At 43.1% G+C, this 23158-nt stretch overlaps 1 long non-coding RNA gene across 1 annotated transcript; it reads left to right on the forward strand.

Moving 5' to 3' along the window:
* The first annotated feature begins 1333 nt into the window (after positions 1-1333).
* LOC135983889 (uncharacterized) lies at positions 1334-19936 on the forward strand. The gene is made up of 3 exons (XR_010601711.1): positions 1334-1621; positions 2316-2428; positions 18450-19936. It is a non-coding gene; the product is annotated as an uncharacterized LOC135983889 (long non-coding RNA).
* The last annotated feature ends 3222 nt before the right edge of the window (positions 19937-23158 follow it).

The following is a 23158-nucleotide window of genomic DNA, read 5'->3' on the forward strand; positions in this document are numbered from 1 at the left end:
GGGTGAGTGTCCTCAAATGCCAGGTACTCTCCTGTATTTGGGCAGAGGGTATCTGATCCTCCTGCAGGAGACTCATACCACTCCGGAAACCAGCTGGTGCACAGGAGGTTGGCCCTGCCTGGTGTCATCCAAATGGGAGCCCACCTTGAGTATGGTGGGTGGGACTGGGTAGACCCCATAGCGCTCACCTAGTGCATGGTGCTGTTCACCCTGCAGGTTCCCCACTGTTTGCTCCAGAAGGTGAAGGCTGCTCTGCCCACTGCCTCTCTCACTTCTCTCCATTTGCGTAAAGAAGCATCTGGTTCACCCAGTGCCCTGATGATGAACATGCTAGAAGTATTTAAATAGACCACATGCTTCCCTCCCTTCACTTCAGCCTGAATTTGTTGTTCACAGAGACACAAAAGTACATTTATAACATCCTGCCTTAAAAAAAAAAGTCATTGTTCCAACTAAACCAAGCACTAGCTGTCATTGCAAGCAAGCAAGCTTTAAAAGCTAGAGGTGCTGAAAGTTAAATTGCATTATGTATCACTTAGAAAGTGTTTTACAGGAAACACCTGCCTACATTGAAACCTGCACTAACAATCACATCCACTTTGTAGTTTCTCCCAGGTTTCCAGGAAAATGTTCTTTAATCCCTTGTTAAAGGATATCTCCTTGGGTGGTCACTAAGAATTTTTACTTGCACATTTTAAACTCCGGATTTAAATTGAATCCAATCTTTGTCTTGCAGATTTTGCCATTAGCTAATACAGTTTTATTCATGCCACTAATGTAACCCCTGCCCCTTCCTCTAATGGATAGAGGTTTAGTTCTGACATGAACACAAGTGACCTTACATAGCACACTTTATGCAGCTCACACTGCTGTACTGTCCACAGCTGCTACTAAACAGAAATGATAATTTATTATTAAACTATGGTAATTTTGTGGTCTCCTCTTGGCTCCAAATTGAAGCCATTACACTCATTTTACTTGTGAAAGTGCCTCTCTGGAGATGATGCTTTAGCATGAGTTTTTTTTGCCACACCTAGAGTTTTTTTAAACAAAAAGATTTGATGCTGGTAAAAAATGCTTGACTGACAATGACGGTGACAGTTCTCTAATTATCCCCCCAAAATAGGTACAGCATAGGCAATGGTAGTCATAGTCCAAGCTAGGAATCTCCTCAGTTCTTTCTTCAAATCTCTTCATAGAGGTCCTCCTCCCATAGCATGATGCCTACAAGTTACTTGACAGCAGTGTACTATTGACTACTGCTTATTACACTAATCATAACTGCCTCGCTGTTACTTTGTTTTTCCTTCTGCCTTTTTGCTTTACTCACGTGTTTTCTCAACTTATATGTAGAGTGTACTGCAGTAGCAGCTAGAAGCCCTGATAAAAGTTCAGTTGTGCTTGGCACTGTACTACAGTAATGGTCTCTGTCCCACAGAGGTTACAATTAATAAAATAATACCCCTCTTTTTAACTATAGTAGCCACCAATTTATGACTAGGCTTTTAAATAGCTATTCCTGAGCAGGGCAGTGCACAGCCTCTCTGCCCAGCAGGTGTGATAGATGTTAGAGGAACCCATTACAACTGAAAAGAGGAGCCTCCAACCTATACCAGAGAAGGTTAGTAGCAGCTTCTACTCTTTCCCTTCCCACACTTACTTGCCTTCTAGAAACTTGTTTTTCTTCTCACAGTAAAGGAGAAAAAAATGGACTAGAGGTTGCAGCTAGTCTGCAACCTACAGTCCTTTGGAAGCTGTCTTTTCTCTAACAATGCCCAAAAGGCTTATGTGTATGCTCCAGGGATGCAGGCGTTACAGGTTTCTTTTCCAAATTTAAAACCCATTTGGGAAGAGAAAAAACCCAAATTTATACTCCATCGATAGTATCATCCCTCTGAAGGAGAAGGTTTTTACCACTCCAGCTACAAAGGCCTGCTTTCCTGCTCCTAGGATACACTTCTTTTTGTATGTTCCAGGGTGACTAACAAGCTTCAGCTGTTTCCTGGCATTGCTAGTCAAGTCTTTGCCACCCCCCTCCATACACTGGTGTCTAGGGCTCTCAACAGTGATTCCTACTTCTCCCAGCACCTTGGCTGATAGCATGTCCCTTCATGCAGGACATGGGGATTGGTCCAGTGGGGCTCCTACTCTTTCATCCCATTCTATCTTCTTACTCAGGCATTAAGAAGGGAGAGCTAATACTGGTACTTGGGCACAAAAGAGAGACCAGTTGCTCCCACTGGGTGGACTAGCAGGCTCCTGCCAGTTCCTGCTGTGTCTAGGCAAGAAGATGACGGTTACTCCTCTCCCCTCAGAGATGCCAACCAGCAGCAGAGTGGGGCTACTGAAACAAGTAGTGAGAATAGACACTATATGAACTGGGCCAGCCAGACAGCCACAGGAGGCCCCAGCAGGGACAGGATGAAAGGTTAGTGTGATATTTACTGCTCAGCCTCTGGTGCCACAGGGAGTAGAAGCTTCTTTACTGCTGAGCTCTGTTGTGACAATATGAGCCCCCAGGGATCAAGGATGTCACTCCCTTTTTGATTGCCCTTGCTGAGAGCAACACCAGTTCCCCTCCATCTCTTGTTTAATAGGAAATCTCCATCCTCCTGCAAACATATCCCTGTTCTAGGCACATTAACTCCTTCCCTATCAACTCCTGTGGGAATGAATATCAAGCCAGCATGATAGAGGGATTTGGAGCAGGTGCAGCTATAGGGGGAAAGTTGCACACTAAATTTTTGTCCTTGGAGCTAGGAAACTTAACGGAATAGCTGTGTGGGTGAAAACAGATTTTCTTGAATCAGTTAATGGGAGTAGCAGCTGCTCAGCATCAGGTCCACAGTATGGAGATATTTGGAAATACCCAGGCTGATATATTTTGTGATCCTTTCAGTTCCTGCCTTTGTGTTTTCTGCATCATTGTATACATCTACATACTGGGGGGTCATTTCTCCACTAACATTCCAAACTAACTTCAATAGCATTGGACAAGCTGTAAAGTTAATGAAGAATTTAGCCATGCTGAGTCTGTCTCATGCCTTCCTCATAATGAATTTCTAGAGTATGTCATTAATGAGGGACACTAGAGCAATTCAGCACAGGTGGTAATAGACCAGCTGTAGTGGAGAGGAGCAGGTGCTCAGCACTACTCAAAATCAGACCACTTGTTTGCATTTTTTTTAATTAAAACACTGTTAGGTCTCTAATTATGACTATTACATGAGAATTCAACCAGCTATTTAGAAAAGCCACTGATTATTTTGCTTAATGAGATGAATGTAACATTAGCTTCAAGCAATATCCAGCAAGCTGCACTGTCAGCATTCTTTACGTAGGGCTATACAGAGGAAGTGCTAAGTTTAAAAAGGAAATCTTGCAGTAGGAAAATCAATGCAAAATTTCTTATACATATTTTCCATTTATATTCCATGAATATTTACACCACACACATACACACACACACACCCTTCTCACCAAGAGCATAAAGATTAAGAGCTAACATGCCCATTGCACATATAGGAAGGGTGTGACGACTTCTTTCACCTAGGGCTAATACATTTTGAATGAGCTTGGTGAGGCTTTGAAGCCACTTGCTCCTCACTAGTGACCAGCCTAGTCAAGGCACCTTCTTGGAGAGGGGGAGTCAGGGATCAGAGTTCATAGAGTTGCAACTCTATGTAATAAGGGAGGAAGAAATCTGTGTTTAGTTGAATATCTGTGGGTGGAAGGGGAAAGAGGGAGAAAAGACATGGTGAAGCAGAGAAGGAAAGAGGGATCAGACAGAAAACCACGCAGGAAAAATAGTTCCATGATCTATATTAAAAAGGAAATTTGGTATAAAGCCAGGAAGAAAGAAAATAAGATGGAGTAAGTTACCTTTAAAATTATGAAATAGAAAGTGGATTGACAATGTTACAACTGAATAAGAAGGGGAGTAAGGCTTTGCAAGGTGTGTGTATGTCATTTTTTTTATTTTGAGTTGCAGAGGGCTGGATTCTGTCACCCTCATGTTTAGTACTTTGCACGACAATAAGCCATTAGGCTTTCGTAACAACCTCGAACCTTAGCATTCTTTTAGAAATCTCCCTATTGCACACACATTAGTAAATATCCCCACAAAAGCCAATAGAATTCATACTCCTTCACCCTTCCTGCAACAATGAGGTGGGACTTCTCTTAATTTCTTCAAGGAGTATTGTCTACAACACTATTCTCCTTTATACAAATAGGTAGTGGCATGAGAGATGTTTTAGAAGGAAGTAGCCATCTCACCAGTAATTAAGTATCAAATGCACTAACAAAGAATGTCATTCATCAAGCAATTTGGGTTCTTCAGATGATTGAGATTTATATAGCTCCTGTGATAGTCACTGCTAAATTAGTGAGGGCTGATCCACAAAAGTACTTTGGTACCTAAATCTTAAGTTTAGGTGCTTAAAGTCCCACTTTTAGGCTCTATTCTGGTCCTCACAGCTCCTGCCAAACTCTATAGGTGGCTAAACTCACTAAGTTTTCAGGGCAAGAAGTTCTAGGCACCTAAGTTTCTGCCTCTGGATGTGCCCACTGTAGGTGTCTAGACAACTCTCTCTTCTCTAATCCACAAATTGCCCAAATCCACAAATTGGGGGAAGATAGGCAGGCAAACATCTATGTTGCATGTGGGGACAAATCTGGTAGGCATGCTCAGAGGCCAAGGTCCTGTTCAAAATGTGCCTGGAAGAGATGGTGGTGGTAATGGTACACACCATATAACATCTAGCCCACTGGTTAGAGCACTTACCTAGGATGTGGGAGATCTAGGTTCAGGACCATACTCCTCTGCTGGAGGGGGAGAAGTGAGGCCCCTGTTCAAATCCTACCTTTCCTGAGAGTGCTGTAACTCTGCCCTCTTATGCAAATGCACTATTGTACAGTATGTAGATACATATTATTTTATCTGCAGGAACCCTGTCTTATTCAGTGAACAGCTCTAGTGGCATCTCATACTAAATATTTCATTTTTATTTTTCAATGTGGCTGAACCATTTTTTCCTCACACTTTCCAGACATCTTTGTTTCCAGACTGACAACAAGTATGTTAAATTTCATCTTAGAAGGTAAAAGTTTGACAATTAGAGGTGGTTGAAGCAGATTGAAACAAGTAGGGAAGCTCTCACTGCACTAGCTGAGAAGGGAGGAAAGATGAAGAGATCTGTGGAAGGGAAAGCACTGGTTACCTAGAAGGAGAGAGACCTCTCCCTGGCTCATTGGAGCAGGGTAGCAGTGATCTTCCCCTTCCTATAAACAGGGATTACAACTGTTTGAAAATAATCCCTTAGAATCCTTAATTGCAGGAGTCATTACATGCTATACCTACCAGTATAACAGCCAGCTTCCTCTTTGGCTATTTCTTTTGGCATTTTACTCTCCTAGTTTCAGACAATAAATGATCTTTGCATCATCCCCTCTTAACAGGCTATCAGATCTGAATTCTTCTAGAAGGAGAGTCTTCACTCTGTTCCTAATGGGACCACCCTGATGCGCTTACTCATTTTTGCTCTGTTCCAGCTAGGGTGTATATCTTCCCTATTTTGTATGACTCCAACAACATGTGGGAATCATTTACTGGTGATCCCTGGAATCAGACTCATTCTCAATGAAAAGTGAAATAGGGACTTTGTCACCTAATAGACAATTTCAAAATTAATAAGTGGATTGATAAAGCCAGTATCTAAGTTTTGCACCCTTGCGAGTATTAAGAGGGGTCTAACAATCTTATGAGTAAATAGGCAATTCAGAGTAGAACTAGGGAATGGGAATCATGGAATCAGTTATCAGAAGGGCGGAGGAGGCAAATATACAGTGCATTCCAGGCACACCTACGCTCTTCATTGAAGAAAGGATGGGAAGAGTAAAAAAAAATGTGGAAATGAGCTAAAACAAGAACAAAAGTCAAGCACATTTGGGGTGGACAGTCTTTGGTCCCAATTAAACTCAACTGTTGCACCAAATCCTGCATTCTTTACTAGCCAAGATTCCTACTGAAATTCCATGATCATTTCCCCCCAAATAATACCTATAAGATCTCACCCAGAGCTCAGCACCTGTGACTCCCATTGGAATTGTGAGTGCTCAACACCTCTGAAAGTCATGCTTTACCTGTGCCAAGATCCAGAAACCTGTAAGTGATTTCTTAGCTCACAATGCAAAAATCATCCATGACATAGGGTCTCAGAGCCCAGGTCTACGGACTCCGGCTCAAGCTACAGTGCTAAAAATAGCAGTGAAGATGTTTCTGTTCTGGCTCTGAGACCTGGTTTCAGAGCCTGAGGGGGTTACATCTACACTGCTATTTTTCACACCATAGCACAAGGCTGAGTCTGTGGACCCAGGCTCTGAGATTTTCTGCCATGGCTAATTTTTGCAGTGTAGACATACTGTTAGTGTCTAATAGAGCATAACACTATATGGATGCATTGTCTACTTCAAGCACTGGGACTGACTTCAATTATCAGGCTCTGATTAAAGTTTGTAGAATGTTCAGATCATGTAATGTTCTATTTATAAAACAAGTATTGGGTTGTCTCAAACTTCACTGAGTACCATTATATCTGGTTCACTTTTTGCCAAATTGATTCATATTTAAATGTCATGTATGGAAGTGAGTAGCACATGGATATGTTTATTGAAAGGCTCTAAAACCATCTGCTACTAAATAATTTGACCAATCTAGTCAAGCTGAAGTAGGTAAAGTTATGGGAGAATAGGGAAGGCATAATTCTGATGACTTCTAAGTGAATGCAGCTTTCCATCAGAGCACTTGGTTTAAGAGATCCCAGCCTTTGAAACATGTTCTTGCATCATTAATTAATGGTGTTTGACTGTTCACCTTCCTTGGGGCATGAACTGCTTGGGTTTGTTATACCTTCAGACAATGGAACAAATTCACCTTGAGGTTTTTAAGAGTTCCTATTATTAAAGGTCATTAGCAAGCTGGATTTCTTAGAGTATACAATTTTACATTTTTAATCAGTTTCTTAGTTTGCTAAAAGTTTATAACATCCTTTAGGACCACCAAAGTAACTGCATGACTTTTGCTGTGACTATATAAGCATGTTTCTCCAACCTTTTTAAAAAAAAGAAAGTATAAAAAGTCTCTGTTAGGCTGGGGAAAAAATAGAGGTTGACATCAGTATATGGATTTTACATGTTGATGCTAGAAACCACTAGGTTATGTATATTTTATTTTTAAAGGCATTTAATTGTAAATTTATAAGCCATTCAAAGTTATCAAGTACTACTGTTGGCTTTAGAGAGTGAATGCTTTGTGAACAGTTCTGATATAGATTCCAATAGCCCATGTTAATTGTGTATAATGAGCTGTAGTTCCAAGATTGGTGAGACTCCAAGCAGTCCAATAAAGTTAAGCTGTCAACTACAAGAGAGGCAGCATGAGCCATCAGCCTCTGCTATAGCAAAAATCTTAAAGGAGAGGCTGCTAGTGGCTGTCCCCTCCCTCCAAGGCTAGCAGGACTGGGAAGGCTATAGGCAGCTTGACCTGTACTTGTCAAGACTATATGTACTCCTTCCCCAAGAGACATCCATCATTCCCAGATGTCCTCTCTCATTAGTACTCACACCAACTAATTACCTCTCCCCATCAGAATCCATGCTTTGTCTCGAGATACACTGGGCGCTCCCTTTCAGCAATGAGCCATTGTAAATTCCCTATGTACTTCCATGACACCCACCTTGCTATTCATTCCTTCCCTCCACACAGCATGGCTTCCTGTTTTGTCTCTTATGATGTACCCTGCTTCCCCAAACATTAGACCTCCTCCTCCCCTCTAGACATCCCTTTGAGGTATGTTCTTCCCATCAAATTCCTACCCCACCTATGCACGTTCCCCTTCTTGAGGACACCTCTTCACGTTTGGCAGTCTTTCGAAACCATTTTCATGCCTCCAAGTGACATCCTGGTCTCCATGTTCACGCTATTATGTTCAGGAACAGCCTAAGGACTTTTGGAAGGGTTAGTAAAATGATTCTTTGGGACATACTTCTCCTCACACAAACTTAACTCATTTTATATGGCAAGTGTTTGGAGGATCTTTAGGTCAGCCCCAGTTGCCTTCTGCAGATGTGAAGCTCAGTCGCTTTAAACCTCAGCCATCTATTTACTTTTACTGTATGATTAAGGCTATATTTCAAAGGAGGGAGATAGAAGTGAACTCTCAAAACAAAAGCCAAGATTCTCCTAAACATAACTGTTCTTCAGCAAGTCAGTTGTCCACGGTCACAAGACTTTCAGGCTCTGACTCAGTCAAATTCCTAGCAGTTCCATGTTGTTGATCTCACCCCTCTCCACTAAAATCATTGCCATTGGTTCTTTGTACTTTTTTGTACAGCAACCCCAGAAGATGGGAATTTCTTTTTCCAGTGAATTGCTAGGAGGTTTTCAAGAAAAAGAATTGGTCATGAACAACAAGCAGCTCTCACCAAGTCACTGCTGATCAAAATCTTCAACAGTCTGTAAAGCAACAATGTACCTGACTACTATGATCCCATCAAAATATTTTGCGGTTGAACTAAGTGAACAAAAAAGGGGTGCTTAAAATCACTGTATAAAGCAGCTTCAGTTCAGCTCCTAACAAAGGCTCTGTTGTGATACTCTGTGTATAGACAAATGTTATGTGACCTTGCAGCTTGTGTTGTAGCCTGAGCCGGTCAGGCACAATTCCCAGAAAGAGAGTGCATTAGAGCTCATAGCAAACACATCTTTTTCTAGGTGATGGGGTTATAGAAAAGGAGTCCTTTATAATAAATGCCAGAAGAAGAAAGGCGCTTAACTCTAAGTAATGACTTGTGTAGGACAGCTGTTGGCCCGGATGAATCCAGAATCTCACATCATGCTCAGCCTACAGAACCTGAAAACTCAAGATTTTTCAGTATCTTTCAATTGTGTTAGTTACTGCCATATGCCATCTCTGTGCAGCTTATAAATCAGAGATGTCCTTTAGGCTGCTAATTTACTGATAGGAGAGCATCAACATAGCTGCTTGACTAAGGGACTGGAAATAGATACCAATACGTTCCTTTTAGAGTTATTCTCTGGGCCTGGATTTCTTCAGTGAGGATGAGTCACATCCTACAGAGTGCTGTCTGTAGAAACAACAGCCTTCCCCACGTAAAGTAGTTTTGTTACAGAATTAAAACATACCTGGAGAAACAAAACTCTAAACTCTTCTCTCCTATAAGGAGACAAGATGAAACTAAAACCTTTTTGAACAATGAGAAGATAAATATTATAAAATGGTCTAATATTTTTAGTTAAAACTTTGTACACTAATAGTGTGTAAGATATATGTGAAAGTCTTCATCTAGCCTCATCATTACTACTCAATGGAAAGAGTGACTTTTAATGGCTCTATTCATACAATCAAATACATTGGAGAAGTTTTTCATTTCTGTAAGGTCATAAAACGTGATGTGGGAATAGTTTTCCTTAAATATGCAAAAACTGTATTGAAATTAATGGGGAAACAAATGCTTAGATCTTTGGTATTCAGATATTGAGATGCAACTCTGTAAAAGCACTTCCTCGTGTTGGATTATACATTTCTGTCTCTGTGTAAGTTTAAAAAACAGATCAAAGAAGTTTAAAATCCTTTTGTGGGGGGAGGGAGGAATATACCTAAATATTTGATTCAGCCCATATTCCTAGAAGTAAGTTATGTGGAGTGGACATGAACACTTACTCCCTTTTCTATCTTATCTCTAGGTCAGCAGTTTTCAAACTTTTTTTCCTGGGGACCCAGTTGAAGAAAATTGTTGATGCCCATGACCCAACAGAGCTGGGGATGAGGGGTTTTTGGTGTGTGTGGGGGTTCAGGGATGGGGCAGAGGGTTTGGGTGAGGGCTGAAGGGTGAAGGCACCCCCCCCCCAGCTCCCATTGACCGGGAACTGGCCAATGGGAGTGCAGAGCCGGTGCTTGGGGCAGGGGCAACACACAGAGCCCTGTGGCCTCCCTACCTAGAAGCCGGACCCACTGCTGGCCACTTCGGGGGCTCAGAGAGGTATCAGAACAGGTAGGCACTAGCCTGCCTTAGCTGGGCAACACCACCAATGGGACTTTTAACGTCCTGGTCGGCGGTGCTGACCACAGTCACTAGGGTCCCTGGGCACTGAGCAAGGCAACCCAGTGCCTTACGTGCCGCGTCCCAAATAGCTAGTTCTTACTAACTCTACCTACTCCAATACTGCCCTTTTATAAGAACTTTTGCCCAGTATGCTTCTCAGGACAGGTTGGTCAGGAGATGGGACTGGCCCTTTATGTTTACAGATACAGGGAGGTGTAGCTCTAAAGTGACCATTTTGTAACTGAACGCTCTCACCCCACACCTAGATCCCCCCCATACTAAGCCCCTCTATACTTGATTCTGCTGGGCTGAGTGTGCCTGGCACAGAGGGGCAGGGCTCCAGGGTGTTTCTGGGACAGCCCCAGCCCTTGTACTGTGCCAGGGTCAGGTGCAGCCTCACTGCCAAGTCCCTGTCCCAGGGGAGGGGGGTCACTGCAGAGTGATCTCAGACCTCCGTGCAACCAGTGACCTGTGCTCCCCATTGCCATGCTGGAACCTCAACATTTATTTATTGACAAATAACGTTTGCAGAATTTTAAAATATAATGGTCAGAATTTTTATTTTTATTTTTTTGTGCAGGAGTAATGAAATTGATATGTATAGTTTGCTTCAGTGCCAAATTCTGATGCACTAGAGATAATCTTTGCCCAAAGTTTTATGAAGTCTGAATTCTGAAACAAGAATAAAAATTTGATTAAGCAAAGGGTATAATGCTGAATGGCAATACTCAGTTCCTCAATAAAAATTAGCAGTTGGAGAAGTTAAAAGTCCCTAATGAAATATTCCTTTCAAATTTCTCCATGCTCACCTATGGGAAGTGTAGTCTCATTGTCTCCCTGCTTTAAGCAAAAATAATAATTTAAGTTTTTATCACTGAACAAATTATTTACATATATTTGTTAGATTAGACTTCCTGCTTTGAATAAGCATTTGTATAGCAATCTATGCTGCTTACTGTCCTTTATAGGAATTTTAATGTGTCGAGCAATAGTTTGGAATGTAGATAATTTACATTAAAGTTAAAAAGTGATTCAAAGTTGTGCAGTAATCAAAATCCTGCCTCCTACATATTTTATTTAATTTTAGTTGTTAATTGTATAAAGCCTGACTTTTCATAAATATGGGGTGCAAATAGCAGACCTCATTGGCTTTAGCTTTTTTCCTTCTGGTGTCTAATGGATAATATTTATTACACAGTTTTACAGTATATGAGTACTGAAGTAAATAAAATGTGCCATTATACAGAGTACAAATTGCACAGTCATTTGATTACAACATTAAATTTCCTGTTCAAAGAAAGTAAAGAGAAAAAATGCTCTTAATTTTTCTAGTTGAGTATCATAATAACACTGGTCTACAATTTTTGAGAAGTCGTCTGCTTCAGAGATAAAATGTGCTATTTATTACGTATTTTGTTGTGCTGAATTCAAATATGACAATTAAAACCACTGACTACTGTTTCTAAGGTATTTAAGTTTTTACATTTTATGTCTATGTGTACTGTGTAGATAGAGTTTTAATCATAAATTGTAAACCTAGGTCTTTTCATGTGTTTATGGCTGCTTTACATGATAATATTTCACCTGTCCTGTTTATGTAACACTTTAAAAATCAGCAAAAGGGTTATATAAATAAAATGTATTATGAAACAAAAGGCAAAAAACTATTATGTACATAGTTTAGTCCTATTCAGTGTCTACTCAGTGCTTCTTGGCTTGTCTCTTGTATTCATTAAATGGAGCATCTCTTGTCACTATCCAGCAATAGTCTGCAAGCATTGATGGGCTCCATTTGCCCTGATAGCATTTCTCCATTGTTGCAATGTCCTGGTGAAATCACTCGCCATGCTTGTCGCTCACTGCTCCGCAGTTCGGTGGAAAAAAATCTAGATGAGAGTGCAAAAAATGTATCTTTAGTGACATGTTGCAACCAAGGCTTTTGTATGCCTTGAGGAGGTTTTCCACCAACAACCTGTAGTCGGCCTTGTTGTTTCTGAGAAAATGTATTGCCACTAACTGGAAGGCTTTCCATGCCGTCTTTTCCTTGCCACGCAGTGCATGGTCAAATGCATCATCTCGAAGAAGTTCACGAATCTGAGGACCAACAAAGACACCTTCCTTTATCTTAGCTTCACTTAACCTTGGAAATTTTCCACGGAGGTACTTGAAAGCTGCTTGTGTTTTGTCAATGGCCTTGACAAAGTTCTTCATCAGACCCAGCTTGATGTGTAAGGGTAGTAAGAAAATCTTCCTTGATTCAACAAGTGGTGGATGCTGAACACTTTTCCTCCCAGGCTCCAATGACTGTCGGAGTGGCCAATCTTTCTTGATGTAGTGGGAATCTCTTGCACGACTATCCCATTTGCAGAGAAAACAGCAGTACTTTGTGTATCCAGTCTGCAGAACAAGCAAGAGAGCAACAACCTTCAAATCGCCACAAAGCTGCCACTGATGTTGGTCATAGTTTATGCACCTCAAAAGTTGTTTCATGGGGTCATAGGTTTCCTTCATATGGACTGCATGACCAACTGGAATTGCCATTATGCAGTAAAACAGCTTTAAGACTCATCTTCGATGAATCAATGAACAGTCTCCACTCATCTGGATCGTGAACGATGTTGAGGGCTGCCATCACACCATCGATGTTGTTGCAGGCTACAAGATCACCTTCCATGAAGAAGAATGGGACAAGATCCTTTTGACGGTCACGGAACATGGAAACCCTAACATCACCTGCCAGGAGATTCCACTGCTGTAGTCTGGAGCCCAGCAGTTCTGCCTTACTCTTGGGTAGTTCCAAATCCCTGACAAGGTCATTCAGTTCACCTTGTGTTATGAGGTGTGGTTCAGAGGAGGAGGATGGGAGAAAATGTGGGTGCTGTGACATTGATGGTTCAGGACCAGAAGTTTCATCCTCTTCCTTGTCTGACTCAAGTGAGAATGATTCTGGTGCATCAGGAACTGGCAGTCCTTCTCCGTGGGGTACTGGGCATATAGCTGATGGAATGTTTGGATAATGCACAGTCCACTTTTTCATCTTTGACACACCTTTCCCACCTGGAGACACCATGCAGAAGTAACAATTGCTGGTATGATCTGTTGGCTCTCTCCAAATCATTGGCACTGCAAAAGGCATAGATTTCCTTTTCCTTTTCAACCACTGGCAAAGATTTGTTGCACAAGTGTTGCAGCATATGTGTGGGGCCCACCTCTTGTCCTGATCTCCAATTTTGCAGCCAAAATAAAGGTGATAGGCTTTCTTAACCTTAGTGGTTATACTGCGCTTTTGTGATGCAAAAGTCACTTCACCACAAACATAGCAGAAGTTATCTGCACTGTTCACACAAGTACAAGGCATCTCCGCTCACTTTGGCTAAACAGAAATGTGTCCCTTTGCAAAATCAAACACTGACAAATAAGAGAGCACGACACTGTGATTTCTAGAGCTGATATAGGGCAATTTGTTCAGCAGAGTGATGTAAGCTTCGTTATGATTGTATCATCCATGACTTCTAGGAATAACATGATGCAATTCATATCATGTATGATGCAATACCAGCTTCAGATTGCATCATTCATTGTTTTGCCTAAAAAGCAAGTACTGTCCAAACCCAGTCATAGATTTATTCATAGATCCAGTCAAAGATGTATTTTAGTCATTTCTGGTTTAAATTGAGATCCCTTCCCTTTATAACTCACTTCTCCTCCGCCATTCCCAAGTCAAGGGTCGTAAATACTGACCCAATAGCATATCTTGAAAACTAGAGCCAATCAACAATTTTAAGCATCATTTTTGTTCTCAGTGACCCAGAATTAGTAAAGTTTGACTACATTTATTTCAGAAGCATTTTGGCTGTAGAGCAGTGTAATCAAAGATGCTTATTCAGAATCTTAACTCATGTTAAGCTTTATAAATATTTTGAGGTGCTCTTACAATGTGTAGCACCCTTTTATGGCTGCTATGGGTTATACATATACATGTTTGTTAACACATGTGATGTTAAATTTACTATGCTGTTAAAATATGTCTTCATACCAGCACATCGTTTGCCCCTGAAAAGTTCAAGTCCTTTTTTATCAGTTCCAAATAAGAGTCTACATCTCTTTGTTAAAAAATTCAATAAGATTACCCAACCATGCACAGAACAAGCCACTAGAAAAGAGATTTGAGGGTAATTTTCTTGATTTACAAAACAGCATAGGCTGGGGTGAAGTGCAAGGGAATTCTGTTTAGTGATCACTCTTCAAAGCAGCCATTCAGCTATGTGGCTCAAATCTTACCTTTCCTATTCGTGCTGATATGTCTGACCCTCTCTTGGGGTGCCGTCTGCACTATATATCATTAATTGGGTTTGGATCCTTGTTACAATGCTGCAGCGACATCCTTTGCCCAGCACCCAGCTGGAATGCCGTTTATCCCGGGAGCTCCCTGAGGTTGTTAAAACAAAGGTTGATAGGACTGTACAATGTTTTAACTGTGTTCCTGAAATGTGCTGCAGCCTCAGGCCCTGATCCTGTAAACTGTTTAACAGGTGCGTGACTTTTTGCAAGTTCAGGGACATGGACATTAGCAGGGCGGTGTCAGTGGTTCAGGGATGTGGTTAAAATCTCCATTGCTCTCTGATCGTGGGGAACTATGGGTCAAATCCATCCAGGGTGTAAATCCATTAAAGTCAATGGAGATATGTCTGGAATGAGGTTAGCTCATTGCAGCCTCTATCAGCACATACATTTCAAGTGGGTAGATGCGGCACAATCAAATCACTGGTTGCTGCCTGGTTACGAAGCCAGAGTTCAGTGTTGTTGTGGAGGAGTAGTTACATGGCTTAATTAGTCATGCTACGGCGGACAAGGAATACTTTTTAGGAGGAAGTTTTCAATCAGATGGAAAAAGTGGTTTTCCATTAGAAGCCTATAGCAGCACTATTTTCTGTAGAGTTTTAAACTGTACTTTTGTTTAAGCAACATTAATGCTGGGACGAAAGTATCCCAAGTTAATCTCCATGTGTGGTTCTGTGGTTTAGTGTGGTGCCTTGAAAGCCTTTCTTTGCTGCACAGACCCGATGAAGGGAATGAAAGGTAACGGTGGAATAAAAGATTACCTTGGGAAGGGACATTGTTAGGGAAGGCAAATTCCCTTTGCTTCAGCTGTTCCACAGCAAAAACGCAGCGTGCTGTTCTTAGCTGTGTTTTTTGATCTTCACTGGAACATGTGAAATTGACTGGTACATTTCTAAATATAATGCTGGTTTTGTTGGCCTTGCCTCTTGAGATACAGGTTTTTGTTTCTCATGTATTATATGGCTGTGCAAAATACTATAGCATTGGGGGTATCTGACTGAATGAGGCAAGATCCCATTGTCTAAAACCCAACAAACTTTTAATTTAGCCAGAGATTTAACAAGAACTGAGCGGGAATTTTTCAACCAAAAGTTTTTTCTTTGGAAAATGCCAGTTCATCAAAACAAAATGTTTTGGTGGGAAAGGGTTGGCTTTGCTGAAACTTATATGAGGGTTTCTCAAGTCCAGGAAGGAATTTCTGGTCAAACCAGAGAGAGACACACACACCCACCCACCCCAGTGGTCAGGACACTCACCTGGGTTGTGGGAGACCTAGGCTTAAGTCTCTGCTCCATCTGATTTGGGGCAGGGACTTGAACCCAGGTCTCCTCCATCTTAGATGAGTATCCTAACCACTAGGAGATGGGCTATTCTGTGGCGAGCCTCTGTCTCTCTTGTTAGAGCTGTTCCACTTTATATAAATTAAATATTCATTGGGCCAGAGAGAGTGACTGACTCTGTAACCCAGTAGTTAGGACACTCCTCTGGGATACAGAAGATGCAGGGACTTGAAACCTGGTTCCTCACAAGATTGCCCTAACCTTCCAGGGTATTGGCCATTCTGGGGTGAGAGTCTTTCTAGTTTTTCATAGAAAAAATTCAGAGGCGCTTTATTTCATCCTAATGAGAAACAGGAAAATTTTTTGCAATCTCAAACAATTTCCCAGGACAAGAAAACAGTTTCCTGCCCAGGTGAAGGTCTGACGAGTGCCTGCCAAGAACTGGTGGCACACTGCCCCTCCTGCCACTGTTACACTTTGTTTTAGTCCTATTCCCCCAGTGTCTCTTCCAAGCCACAGTCACCAGCAGCTCTGCCACTGTGGGGGAGGAGAAGCCCATTACAATATTTTGCAAATAATATTCACAATGTAAATAGCTCATGGTATTTTCCACATGCTGCTCCTTTAAATGGAAGGAAGTCCCCCTTGCTGCGGCAGACGCTGCTGCCATTTTGTGGTCGCAAGTCAGCTGCTACTGACGAGAGGGACACACCATATGCTGCCATAGGGACTTGTCTTGTGCTTTATTATTTCAACATAAAATAAAGGACATCCTCACTGAAAGTATGTAGTTGCCCTTTGTATATGGGAAAAGACACACGAAGGGCAATGAGGGTGGCAAGGATGGGATCTAAACTAGACATTTAAGATGAAGTAAGGAAGAAATAGAAGAATTAAATCAATAAAGGTAAAATGGCCACTGCAGAAATACAAAGTTTGCAATTTAATGGACAGAGAGGAAGAATTCGATCCTAGTTTTAGGAAACAGCAGTGTTTCTATGCAAATACCATAGAGATTAGCAACAAGAAGAAAAACAGATTTTCTTACACTGGTGGGACCTGTTTATAGATGTTGCCATGTGCAAATCCAAATTTAATTAGTCACACTGAAATGGGCATTATCTTCCAACTGAAACTTGTGCATCTACTTAAGTCATATGATACATATGCTTCATCCGTATTGTGCTGCATCCTGTGTTGCTCCCTTTCCAATTAGAGTTGAAATAGTGGCTATATTTTTAGTTTCATAACCATTAACGTCATAGCAAAGAGCATCACAAAAGCATCTCAGCATAATGCACATACAACTCAATTGCTGTATTATTAAAAATATAGCTTACTTTGGGTCAGTAGAGGAAAAGTCACAGAACTGAAAATATCACAGGGGGTGAATGATCTTACAGTGATTAAAACCAGATTTATCATTTGATTGGCATTTCAGGGAGTGTTCCTGAATATCCATCAACAGGTTGTAAATAATCTAAGCAGAAGGGAGGATTTGCAAGAGCTCTGCAATTCTGTAAGCAGCATCATTTCAAGTTGTAATAAATAATGAAGGCAGCATTTTGCTCATTTTCCCCAGTATTTGTCACTTGTGAAACATGTAAAGAGGAATATGGTGAAACCTGACTTAAGTGACCACTAAGAAGACTGTCCCAAAAAAATAAAATAAAATGAAAAACCAGCCAGACAAAGCAATGACAAAAACAAAACAAAACTCTGGCTGCCTAATACTGGTTGCCTTCCAGTAAAGGTGGGTCAGAGTTCTAAGATTCTTTGGGGAAATATCTTCAGAGAGGATGTTGCCAGTAAGGATAACCTCTTTTACAGTTCTCACTGCACTGATGATATCACTTATGTGAAATGAACTCATCATGGCCTCTGTCCAATTTCCAGTGGATGCATCACATTACAAAAGCTGCCATCATAATTGGCACCTCTATAAGCAATGTCTGTAGATTACATGGGTATGGGGACTGAACTTCTCTGACGGAGTCCCTCAAACTTGGTTGAGACAGACAGGGGAACATGGAAAAAGCTTTCGCTGGTTTTTGCCTGTGCTGTGGCTCAACAAAGCACCTCAATCCAAAGGGATGTTAACCTGGCACCATTCACAAGTGGTATGTTTTCATTTACACCAACTAGAAGAAAACATTTTTAATATCCAGTCTGATAATGTATAATGTGTATAAATGTCAATAATCAATGCAGTAAAGTTCTAAAATGTTAAGTGGATCAGTATTAAAAGGGACACATTTTGCCAAGTAGCATTTTGACCTTCTCAGAAATCTCAATTCTTAAATTGCTGCTTTTAAGTAATAAATTGCTACTTAGTTACCGAGAACTTATTAAAAGAAATTGCTTATGTAATACTACAATGTTCTGTGCTCGGCTGCTGTAGAGAGAGCACCAATGCACTAACAAATCATTGCTAGAGCTGTGCTGATACCATTTATGTTTGCATATGGACAAGGAAATAAATGGATCACAGTCCTATTGCTTTGTGGTCCATAGGAAAATCAGGTGTAATGTCAGGGGTTTAGTGACAGCTCCTTTAAAACCCCATCCTAAGGGAGAGGAAGTGATGGTTGTTCCAGGGTGAGGGGTGTGTGACAGGCATGTGGGTGTCTGTAGCTCCACACAGTATGGCAAGCAGGCCCTCCTGTACTGAAGCATTCAAGAACCAGACTGAATCCTGGGAAGGACAGAGCAGCTGCCTTTGGATGTCCCAGGACAGGAGGAGAACACAATACCAGGATGGAATCACTTGAGAAGGATAAACTGTAGCCAGAGTCAGTGTCACCATCGCCAAGAACTGTACGGGGCCATGAGTACTGTACTTGGACTTGTGACTTTGCACTGAGAATAAGGAGGGAGATTGTTGCTTTCCACAAACCCACAGAGAGGGCATTGTAGGGGAAAGTTTACTGGCACCAAAGATGACCAGAAGCCCCCAAGACTCTCTGCCACACCGGAACTCTGAGTTGAGAGGTGTTGTTCAGCTCTATTCATTTATATGGTAGTACCACTGGAACCATGGGTCCCTGTATTGGATGTAACCCTGTTTTACTGCTCCCCTATCTTTTCCTGTGGTCTTTTTCCATTCATCCCACCCCTTTCTTATATTTGTTGTACTATTCCAGTGTCTGTGTGTTTTTCCTTTGGGGAGATTGGAACAGGTACCCCAGAGGTGGAAGGAAGTTTCCCTGTGTGTGCCTTTTCTTGGCAGGAGCCAACTTCCAGAGTGGACTCCACATTGTTTATGAGGGAGTGATAGTTACACGGCAGGGGGAAGAATCAGTGTATACTGCGATGACAGAGATAAACATACATTGAGACTCAGGTCTTTTCAATGGGGTTTTTATGAGCCATCACATATGCAAGTGGAAAGAACAAAAAAGCAGCAAAGTCTTCATTTTTGAGTGTTTAAATTGGCTTGTCAAACAACAGTGCATGTCTAAAAAACTAGATCATGATGAAAGGGGTAAACTCACCAAATCAACTGAGGTGCTTAACATAATCATTAGGTTTGGTCTTAAATGTCTGTGGTTGCAAATAGCTGGGGTTTAGGACATATTCCTGAGTGAAACTAGCATACTAGCCTCTCTCTCCAAGGTGTTTCTATGGTGCCTTGAATGGACAATAGGAGATCCCATTCTTAATTTTCCTTAGGTTTGATGATGTAGAAAATGTGACCCTGTTTATATGCTTACTAGAATGAACACACATGAGCCTGCCCAGAGGCATCACCAATAAGGAGCTGTTGGTATATCTGTGAAAGAACCGATCTGCGTCTACTATGTTGCAGAGGTAACTACAAAATGAATCACTCATGGACATCATATGGGAATCGGATATAAGCTAGAGGTTATGTCATGTCACCCTCAAAGTCAGAGTAATGGAGCTTTGTGCAGTGAGGGAGGAGATTGGGAAGGTGAAATCCATTTTTTCAAATCAGGGGAAGGGCACTGGGCTGCAGTAGCAATAGCACGAATAGCAGCTGCTTTCCTCCCATGTCAGTTGTAGAGTGTGTTAGGGACACTAGCGTCATACAAAGGAAATGCAGAGCTCTCTCTCTAGGTACTGGTGGTTTTCCAAGTGCTGCCAAATATTTAAAAATCGTTAACTGACCGAGATGGCAAGTTTCTGCCATATCTTCTGGGGATGTCACTGAATTAAGCTTAAGTATGTTTGGGGTCCATTGTATTAAAGTGTTTTATGTATTCTTGTGGACCAGGATTGTATGCAATCTCTCGGGGTGCGGGGGGGGGGGGGGGGGCGGGGCAGGCAGAGGGAGAGATGTGACAGATGTGAGAGCCAGGGTTTCAAAGGACTATATTGAAAATGTTCCAGTGGAATATCTAGGGAGAGGTTAATGCAAATTCCCCATCTCTGGTTATGCAAAACCCCAACTTTTGAAGCTATGCCCTGAGGAGTGAGCCATTGTCTGTTGATCACCTGCTACATGAGGCCAAGATCAAAGGCCCAAGCTGTATAAAGGAAAGACTGAGCTATTTATGGTGGTTCGGGTTCTGAATCTGAGGCCTTGGCTACACTGGCGCTGTACAGCGCTGCCAGGGCCGGCTCCAGGCACCAGCCCACCAAGCTTGTGCTTGGGGCGGCACCTGGAGGGGGGCGGCGCGGTGCTCCGGCTCTGGCCGCCGGGGAGAGCGGAGCCCCGGGCGGGCTCGCCGCCCTCCCCCTGGCGCTCTGGCCGCCGGGGAGAGCGGAGCCGCGGCGGGCTCGCCGCCCTCCCCCCGGCGCTCTGGCCACCGGGGAGAGCAAAGCCCCGGCCAGGGCTCGCCGCCCTCCCCCTGGCCAGGGCTTGCCGCCCTCCCCCCGGCGCTCTGGCCGCCAGGGACAGCGGAGCCGCGGTGGGCTCGCCGCCTTCCTCCCGGCGCTCTGGCCACCGGGGAGAGCGGAGCCCTGGCCAGGGCTCGCCGCCCTCCCCCTGGCGCTCTGGCCGCCGGGGAGAGCGGAGCCCCGACCAGGGCTCGCCGCCCTCCCCCCGGCGTTCTGGCCGCCGGGGAGAGCGGAGCCCCGACTGGGGCTCGCCGCCCTCCCCCCCGGGGCTCCGGCCGCCCTCCTCTGCCGCGCTGGGGGAGGGGGGAGCGCGGCCGGAGGCTTTTTTGCCTGGGGCGGCAAAAAAGCCAGAGCCAGCCCTGAGCGCTGCAACTTGCTGCGCTCAGGGGTGTGAAAATGCCCCCTCGCCCCCCCCGACCGCAGCGCTGTAAAGCACCAGTGTAATCAGCGCCTGCAGCGATGCACACTAGCGCAGCTCTGCAAGCTATTCCCTTAGGAGAGGTGGAGTACTTGCAGTGCTGCGAGAGAGCTCTCGCAGCGCTGGCGGCGCAACTACACTCGCGCTTCACAGTGCTGCCGTGGCAGCACTGTGAATTCTCAAGTGTAGCCAAGGCCTGAGATGATTATGAACCTGTAATGGCAGGTGCCCCGGTGCTCCGGGGCTGGTGGGGAGGGGACACTCTCAGACGGCCTGGGGCTGGTGGGGGCTCTGGGCTCCACCAGGGGAATGGGAGCGGGAGTAGCCAGGCCCCAAGCAGAAAGGGTGGGCTAGTCAGGGGCTAGCCTCCCCGAGCCTGTGGTTCACCTGCCGCTCATGGTTCTCTGTAATGCTTTCATCTGAAGAATAAACATGCTTGCTCAGAAAGAACTCTGTGGTAACTTGTAACTGCGGGCAGTTATGCTGTTTGTAGCCTCTGGAAAGAAAGCAAAGTGCAGACGCTGGCCTTTTAGGTGGTCTGGCTTTACTGGGGATATCACAGCACAGGCAGGGAACTATGCAATCTGGAAAATCCCCAGTCAGGAGTGGAAGAGATGCAGGTTTCTGCCCAAGTGAGGTGATGGCTGAGGAGCCAGGTGCCTAGAGTGGTGCCCTCAAGGGATCAGAGGGGGAATACAGGTACAGTTGCTCTGAACTGTGACACTAATAACAATCTTTCTTTCTTCCCAGCCTATAGAAGAAATATTTGATTGGTTTATAGGGTTTTTTTTGTGTGTGTGAAGAGGTATATTGCATGGCTGTATGAAGAAATTTTTAGAGAAAGCTAAGTTCTTATGAATTTGAAATGAAGTGTAAAAACTTATGTAATGCAGTGTTAAAGTTGGAATTATACACTCATGGAAATATAGGTATAAGGGTGAACAGCTCCTATATAACAAGAAAGTTTTGACTTGCTGTGGTTGGGTCTGTTGGTTTAAAAAAAAAATCCAAAGCAGTACTAGGTTAATCCACATTCACATAATAATGGACAGTTTTACATGTTGGCTTCATTGACCACGGGATGCTGTTCCAGGAAGAAGGACTGCCAAGCAGGGATGGGGTCCACCTATTGAGGAAGAGGAAGAGCATATTTGGATACAGACTGGCTAACCTATGGAGGAGAGATTAAACTAGGTTTGAAGAGGGCAGGTGACCAAAGCCCACAGGCAAGTCAAAAACATGGAGACCTAGGAGAAAGGTTGGAATTCGGGGGGTGGGGGGAAGGGGGAGAGCATGGGCTGTTATAGCAGGGATAAGGGAGAGACAAGACAGAACTGGGGGGGCGGAATCAAATCAGTATATTAGATGACTGTATACTAATGCGAGAAGTATGTGGAATAAGCAGGAAGAACTTGAAATGCTAGAAAATAAACACAACTATGACACAGTTGGCATCACAGAGACTTGGCGGGATAATATGCACCATTGGAATATTTGCATAGAACAGTACAGCTGGCTCAGGAAGGACAGGTAGGGAGAAAAGGGAGGAGGTATTGCTTTATATATTAAAAATGTATACACTTGGACTGAGGTTGAGATAGAAATAGGAGACAGACTTGTTGAAAGTCTCTGGTTAAGGATAAAAGGGGTAAAAACAAGAGTGATGTCATGGTAGGAGTCTACTACAGACCACCTAACCAGGAAGAAGAGGTGGATGAGGCTTTTTTTAAACAACTAACAAAATCATCCAAAACACACGACTTGGTGGTGATGGGGGACTGCAACTACTCAGACATCTATTGGGGAAATAACAACGTAGGGCACAGATTATCCAACACGTTCTTGGAATGTATTGGAGACAATTTTTTATTTCAGAAGGTGGAGCTAGCTACTGTTCTAGATTTGATTTTGAGAAATAGGGAGGAGCTGGTTGAGAATTTGAAAGTGGAGGGCAGCTTGGGTGAAAGTGATCATGAAATGGTAGAGTTCATGATTCTAAGGGATGGTAGGGGGAAAACAGCAAAATAAAGACAGTGGATTTCAAGAAGGCAGACTTTAGCGAACTCAGAGTTGGTAGGGAAGATCCCATGGGAAGCAAGTCTAAGGGGAAAAACAACTGAAGACAGTTGGCAGTTCTTCAAAGAGACATTATTAAGGGCACAAGAACAAACTATCCTACTGTGTAGGAACG

Source organism: Chrysemys picta, chromosome 1, assembly GCF_011386835.1.
Source record: "Chrysemys picta bellii isolate R12L10 chromosome 1, ASM1138683v2, whole genome shotgun sequence".
In the NCBI taxonomy this organism is placed as follows: domain Eukaryota; kingdom Metazoa; phylum Chordata; order Testudines; family Emydidae; genus Chrysemys; species Chrysemys picta.